This window comes from Mesoplodon mirus (genome assembly GCF_964341445.2).
Source record: "Mesoplodon mirus genome assembly, chromosome: 10".
Classification (NCBI taxonomy): Eukaryota; Metazoa; Chordata; class Mammalia; order Artiodactyla; family Ziphiidae; genus Mesoplodon; species Mesoplodon mirus.
In genome coordinates, this window is record NC_138986.1 from 2,954,372 (window position 1) to 2,962,033 (window position 7,662).

At 49.5% G+C, this 7,662-nt stretch overlaps 1 long non-coding RNA gene across 4 annotated transcripts; it reads left to right on the forward strand.

Moving 5' to 3' along the window:
* Window positions 1-359: 359 nt before the first annotated feature.
* On the forward strand, window positions 360-7,285 carry LOC309811131. 4 transcript variants are annotated; one of them, XR_014295113.1, is made up of 4 exons: window positions 687-1,092; window positions 3,984-4,143; window positions 6,108-6,415; window positions 6,521-7,285. It is a non-coding gene; the product is annotated as an uncharacterized lncRNA (long non-coding RNA). The 4 variants fall into 4 exon arrangements; XR_014295111.1 differs by lacking the exon at window positions 687-1,092 and adding an exon at window positions 360-394 and having other exon boundaries at window positions 6,108-7,285; XR_014295112.1 differs by having other exon boundaries at window positions 6,108-7,285.
* The last annotated feature ends 377 nt before the right edge of the window (window positions 7,286-7,662 follow it).

A 7,662-nucleotide genomic window follows, 5' to 3' on the forward strand; every position in this document is an offset into this window, starting at 1 on the left:
AGACGCATTGAGTAACAAGGGCTGTACCAGTGAGACTCTTGGCTACAAACAGTAGAAAGTAATTCTGAGTAACTTTATAAAAAAGAGAATTGATTGGAGGGGCGGTAAGCAGCTCACAGAGCCGACAAGGGGTCTAGAAAGCGAGCGGGACAGAAGGAGACCGGGTGTGGGCAAAGTCACAGACAGGGAGAGTCACCTAGCACCACCACTGTCCCTGCTCCGCGGCGGCGTAGGCGCCCCACTGTATCCTGGCCACCACGCCCTCTGCGTCGCCCCCTCGGGAGTCACATTCCAAGCCAAAGCTCTTGTTTGGGCAGGTGCAGGTCCCACGCCCAGCTGAAGCTGCCAGGACCGGGGATTTGGAAAGAAGGTGGCGGGGGCTTTAACGAGCACGGTGAGTGGGGACAGCGACCAACCAAGGGTCTTGTTGAGGGTCTTCCCCGGGGACAGCGCTCAGGGTAGTCAGGGGGCCTCAAGGGTCCTGTGGAGGAGGGGACGGAGCCCCCCACCTCCACGTTGCTGATGCTTTATTTTATTTTTTTCAAAAGAGTAACCAGATGGCAGACTTTATTCTATTCTACAGAAAGGTTAACAAGAATCAGGTGGGAAATGTTGGCTAGTTTAAAGATTAGTACCAAAAAAAGATGCACTGTTGTTTTAAAAAAATTCCTTCCCTTAAACGCAATTACATCACCAGCAAAACGGTCCAGAGAGTTGTTTGAAAGAGACAGGGAACAGAAGAAGAGTATTGATTCAGCGTAACTTTGAGTCCAGGCACTGATGCCTTAGGCTGGAGAGCTCTCGGCGCTGGTGGGCGGGTGGACTGCCCTGCGTGCTGGGAGACGTTGACCAGCATCCAGCCTCTGTTCACTGGACGCCACAAGCACGCCCCCGTCCTCCTGCCTGCGGCCTCCCCACCCCCCTCGAGAGTTTTGTTAAAGTGTAGCTTCCCGTGCCCGCGTCAGAGCTCCTGGAGCAGCGCCTCTGGGATGTGAGGTTAGACCCCGTCTTTTCAACAAGCTTCCCAGATGATTTTACACACGTCAGAGTTTGAGCGCCACAGAGATGGGAAGAGCTGGGAAAGGAAGCTTTGTAAGTGCGCGCCGAAGAGGGTGATTAGATTTCCCTTCTGGAAAGATCGCTCTGGCAGGCGGAGGAATTTAGGCAGGCCGCTTAGAGAGGGTGAGGGCCGAGACACAGGGCAGCGGCGACCTGGAGCAGGGGGACTGAATCTGAACGCTCCTTGTGGGGGATTTCACAGGATGTGCTGGTTGATTACGGGAAGGGGGAGGTGTGTCCGAGCACCCCCAGTTTTCTGATTTGGTTGATAGTGTGATGTTGCCCAAGACAGGGAATGTTGGTGTGCGGGGGACCCTCAGGAGAAGAGAAGGAGCTCAGATGTGGACGCGTGGGGCTCTGGGGGCTGACGGGACCTCCCGATGGATGTGAATGTGGAGTCGGGGTGTGGCCCCATCAGCATCCTGGGGGTCACGGCAGAAGGGCCAAGAGGGCAGAACAGAGCCCTGACTAACCAACTGCACGTGGGCAAGTGGGAGGACCCACGAGATAGACGGAGGTGAGAGGCCACGGAGACAGGAGGGGAACCAAAGGACCAGCGGCTGAGGGAGAAAACAGGAGAGGGCCAAGGGGTCGGGTGCCACAATGAGCTGGTGGGAGAAGGGCCAGTGGGTCTCGCACTCCATGGATAATTAGTGGCCTTTGAGAGAGTGGTTTCGGTAGAGCTGCGAGGGTAGAAATCAGATCACAGTGGCAATAAATAAGCGGCGAGCTGGTGAAGGAGGTGATGTCATCTTTAGAGGGAATAAGACGGTTGACAGAGTAAGAGGGGCCTGAGAGGCAAAGGAGGGTTTTTGTTTTATAGCTTTTTGCTGTGTCATTGACATACAATCCACTGCACTTACATAAACCCATATACTTCGGTCAGTTTTGACATGTGTATGCACCTACGAAACCATCACCATATTCAAAACAGTAGATGTGTCATCACCCCCTAAATCTCCTTGTGTCCCTTTGGAAGTCCTCCCCCTTATCCTCCACTGATTAGCTTTTTGTCACAATAGATTAGTGTGCATTTTCTAGAATTCTATCCGAGAAGTATCTTCCCATGTGCACTCTTTACTTTTTTTGTCATTTTTTTTTTTTTTTTTTTTTTTGCTCTTGGAGAATCAGTCTTGTTTCAGGGTGCCAGGTGTATCAATGACTTACCCCTTTTCACTGCTGGGTAGCTTTCCATTCCGTCGTGTGGCCTATGAGCTCTACTATCTACGTGCCTCTTTTTTTTTTTTTTTTTTTTTTTTTTTTTGCGATACGCGGGCCTCTCACTGCTGTGGCCTCTCCCGTTGCGGAGCACAGGCTCCGGACGCGCAGGCTCAGTGGCCATGGCTCACGGGCCCAGCCGCTCTGCGGCATGTGGGATCCTCCCGGACCGGGGCATGAACCCGTGTCCCCTGCATCGGCATGCGGACTCTCAACCACTACGCCACAAGGGAAGCCCTCTACGTGCCTCTTGAGGGGCACTGGGTCATTTCCAGTTGCTGGCTGTGACATGTAAGGTTGCTATAAACACACATGTACACATAGGCACATACACTTTCTCCTGGGTAAATACCTAGAAGTAGAAAGGGGCTTCAAATGGTAAATGTACATTTAACTTTTTAAGAAACTGAAGCTGGTTTCCAAAGTGGCTGCACGTTTCACATCCTCACCATCCAGAGGCAGAATTCCACGCCCTGGCCCACACTTGGTGTGGCCGCCTTTTGAAGTTCAGCTGTTCTCTTAAGCCTGTGGTAGCATCTCACCTTGGTTTTGATTTGAACACCGTCTTTATTTGCCAGCCCTTGATCTTCTCCGGTGGAGTGTCTATTCACATCTTTTGCCCATTTAAAAAACTGGTTGTTTTCTGATGATTAGCCTCATTCTAATCTTAAAGAGTCCCTGAACTCACTGAAAAGGCATCAAATATTTGATGAGGAGAAATTAGATTTCAAACATACTAGGCTTACACAGATACAGTTGTTGGATGCGGTTTTCTTAAACAATTTCCTTTGTCTCTGGTATTTTTGTCCTTATGAAGGTGTCTTCTTTCCTCAATGACTGAGAGATGAAAATGCAGGTACTAGATAGTGAAGATGAAGCAGGCTCTGAATAGAAATACTGAATCTACTTCTCGATGAGACCACTTTACAGTGCCAGGGTCCCCAGGGGCTGCTTTGTGGCCTTTCTGTCTCTGGAGCGGGAGGCATGGCACTCAGCGCCCTCTCCTTTCATCTTGTTTCCTCACCAGCGAGGCTGGGGGCCCCAGCCCGAGGCTGCTGTCCAATCCTGCGCCGCAGGTTCAGGCCGTCACCAGGGAAACAGGGGCCGTCCTTCTGTTCTTTCCACTCCACCTGCTCCGAGCCCTGCAAACGCATTTCTCATGTAACAGGAAAAAACACACGACAGTAGAGCTTTGCCTGCTGATGATAACAAATCCCTGGGCCTCGGGGCGGGTCTCCTGTGCTGGCTTCGGCCCGGGGGCTTCCCATCGGGCTCCCTCCTCCCCCGGGTCTGTGGGTGTCAGGGGCCGGGGATGCGTGGAGCCCCCGGACAGCGGGTTCTCACAGGTCCATCGGGCAGAAAGACGGGATCCTGCAAATGTGGAGACTGAGGGAGCAGTTTGCCATGGCAACCCAGGGAAAGGCCAAGTCTGCACACGCACAGCCTGATTTCTGTCTGCTTGGTGGGTAAGAGCGTCCTCTTGTGGTTAGAGGGTCGCGGGAGGCTTTCCTGGCCCCCTCACACCTTCACTGTGACCTGCAGAGGAAATGTGCTCTACACTGGGACTGTGTGTGTCTGAAACAACCAAAATGTAATGATACCACCCTCACCCTTACTATGTGAAATGCAGTCTCTTCTGCTCTGTTACATTTACGTATATTGAATATGTTACATTATTTTCTCTTCTATTACATTGTAAAATGCAGGCCAGATCCCCTAAATTGGATACGTGGCGCGAGGGGTTGCAGACTTGAGGTCTGGAAAACTGCCGGAATGGATGTACCTGCGCCTGGCGGGGTGGGCGCAGGCTTGCCTTCTCTCCGCGTCCTGTTTGGCTCTCCCGTCCTCAGCTTCGAGGCTGAGCAGGTTGGTTCACAGACTTCCAGGGGGTCAGAGGCTCGCTTTCTTTCTTTCGTCTTTCAGGCAGGAGGAAAATGAGGCACAGACTCACGGCGTGGCCTCCTGTGGTCCCGGCTGAGGTGACAGGGCCTGGGCAGCCAAGCCGGGGGCTTCCGCTACGTCCACTGCTTCCCCTCTCAGGCAGGGAAGGAGCGTCCAACTGCCAACGAAAAACTTGCTTTCTAACCCTGAAGTGTTAGTCAAGTTAAGGCTGAAATATGTCAGCCTTTACTGGAGAGCTCTAACTGGTCCGCAAAGGCAGCAGAACGTCATTTCTTTCTTTCTTTTGCTTTTCTTGAAAAACATTTTGTTTTCAGGGATAAGAGTTAATATTTTTAGGATTTCCAAGTCTCCCAAAGCAGTTCACCTCAAAGTTTAGAAAGTTTTCCGGGGAGATTTCCTCCAGTTTAGAAAGTTTATGTACATTGTCAAAACATTTTTGTCTAGAAACGCATTTCAATTTCTCTTTATTTTTGTTTTCAAAATTGAGTTCATTCAATTTAAATTCTTCTGCTTTCTTTTTAGAATTTAGTGCTACAAGCTTCTAGGTTGTAGGTAATCTACATGGTAAATCAGGAGGGGCCCAGAGCCATTGTAAATGGTAAATCAGGAGGGGCCCAGAGCCATTAGTATAATTACTTACTGAAAAAATAAAACTCTACAAAGAAGCACAAAATTATGAGAATTCTCACAGGAGTGTAATATTTATTTCAAATGGCAAAAGCTGGCTCTGTGCTTTCCTCTATTTTTTTCTACCCTTTTTTTTCTTTCCTTTCCTTCCTTCCTCCCTCTTCCTTTCCTTCTTTCCTTTCCTTCCTCCCTTCCTCTCTCCCTCTCTCTCTCTTTCCTTTTCTTTCTTTTTCTTTCTTTCTTCCTTCCTTCCTTCCTTCCTTCCTTCCTTTCTTTCTTTCTTTCTTTCTTTCTTTCTTTCTTTCTTTCTTTCTTTCTTTCTTTCCCCACTTAATCTCTTTCCTTCCCATCCATCCTTGAGGCTGAGTATGACTGTCTGTTTTGAAATGACAGCAATACTTCCCTTTAGTCATTTGTATTATAGTCCAGTCAAACATCCAAGCCCTTCACCTTTCTGTCTGTTCCTTTTCCACCTTCATCACCTTCACAGCGATGAGGTCTGAGCTGTCCAGAGACCCAGCACAGGCAGGAATTCTGATGAAATACGGGGAAACGGAGAGCACCATTTACAAAGACTCCCTCTAAAGTGCAGATATAAAAGGTCCTGGAGTTGAGCAAGGGAATGCGGAGCTTGGATGTGACCAGCACAGTCGATAATAATGCCATCTTTCTTTGGGGAAACAAGGCTTCCCTAGGGGTGTGTGGGAGCAGCTGCAGTCGGCAATGACCTCACTTCTTGTGGGAGGGGACAGGGGAGGTGACTGTCTCCCGGCCCATCCACCAGCCTTGCTCCCCTGCCACCAGGCTGTGCTGACCACCATCAGGAAGATGACATAGTACCTGCCTGAAACAGAGCTAAGGAGCAATCCCACGATGAGTCATCAGCTTTTTTTTTTTTTAATACTAACAAATGTTTTTTGTCAGTTTTACTTTTTAGTTTCCAATTTCTTTTTTCTTTTTTAATATCTTTATTGGAGTATAATTGCTTTACAATGGTGTGTTAGTTTCTGCGGTATAACAAAGTGAATCAGTTATACATATACATATGTTCCTATATCGCTTCCCACTTGCATCTCCCTCCCTCCCACCCTCCCTATCCCACCCCTCTAGGTGGTCACAAAGCACTGAGCTGATCTCCCTGTGCTATGCGGCTGCTTCCCACTAGCTATCTATTTTACGTCTGGTAGTTTATAGATGTCCGTGCCACTCTCTCACTTTGTCACAGCCCACCCCTCCCCCTCCCCGTGTCCTCAAGTCCATTCTCTAGTAGGTCTGTGTCTTTATTCCCATCTTACCCCTAGGTTCTTCATGAGTGATCAGATTTTTTTTTTTTTGCGGTACATGGGCCTCTCACTGCTGTGGCCTCTCCCGTTGCGGAGCACAGGTTCCGGACGCGCAGGCTCAGCGGCCATGGCTCACGGGCCCAGCTGCTCCGCGACACGTGGGATCTTCCTGGACCGGGGCACGAACCCGTGTCCCCTGCGTCGGCAGGCGGACTCTCAACCACTGCGCCACCAGGGAAGCCCCGAGTCATCAGCTTTTAATGTAGAATCCACCGACCTGTCGTGAAAGGCCAGCTCATAACAGTCCCTTAGAAGCAGAGGCCAAGGTACCTAAGTGCTAAGTGCTTAGAAGCAAGTGATGCACCCCCACGAGTCGCTCTGACCCCCTCTCCACACAGGACTCAAAGTCCCCCCAACTCTCTTGCACACAGACAGCTGCCACTTCCCTCTCCGAGTTTCAAGAACAGCTTGTGGGGCAGAAACGGGATCTGCAGTTTGGGGTGGACTCCTTGTCGACAACTTCATGACGCGAAGTGACCTTGGCCGCACGGTTCCCTCTGCTGGGAGCACCGTGTCCCCATGCAGTGTCCCCGTGCAGGAAACTGGCTTTGCAAATGTTTTGGAAAGTGGGATATTGGCATTTATAGTTGCATAAACTCTCTTTCAAAGCAACAGTTCAGTTTGTCAAACTCTCACCAGACAGGGAAATGGGTCTTGGAGCTTGTGCTACCACGGAAACCTCCACGAAAGTTTGAGTCAGGGGCATCCCATTCACTCAGAATCAGTATCTGATGCCGAAAAGAAGAAAAGGATCGATGTGAGAGCTGAAATCCTCTTAGGTTACAGTGTTTAAGAGTCACAAACATATTCATGCATGTTATGTAATCACTATTGTTAAAGATAACCATATTACTTTAGGAATTTAGCTCCAACACCTTAAAATTTACAAATTACGTACTCAGATAAATTTTTTTCAAGAAAGTTAATTACAGATAACGGAGTATTTAATACTCTGTCACACAGAAAACAGCATAATAATTATAATGCTTTTAATAGCCATGCCTTCAATTAAGAATATTTTCTTCTACGAAATACAGTTGGTATGAAAATCTGAATGTTTTAGTTGGTAGGGGACGAAATAGAAATACTGAAAAGTTGAAAGCTGGTTTCCTGGCAGTGAAATGAAGTTGCCAAAATCCAAGGAATCTGGACTCGAGGGGCGTGTGGACAGTCGCCAGCGGGAGGGGCATCCCGTCTGCTGTCTGCGTGTGGTTCTCGTTTCAGGGATGGCGCCTGTCCTGTACATCCTGCGCTCAGGCTACATTCATGGGTTGGGGTGAGAACCTTGATTGCAGGGAAGGGACTGACAGGCACCTGGTGGAAACAAAGCCACCAGAACCACAGACAGAGGATATGTGCAAACAAACCACCAGAACCACAGACAGAGGATACGTTCTCTCCCTGGGGTCAGGTGGCAGGTTGGGAAATGGGGGCGGGGGAGGGTGATAAAGGGTTAAAGATGGAGGGATAAGGCTGCATCCTGAAGCCAGTTGGGAACAGCTCCCTTTCTTGG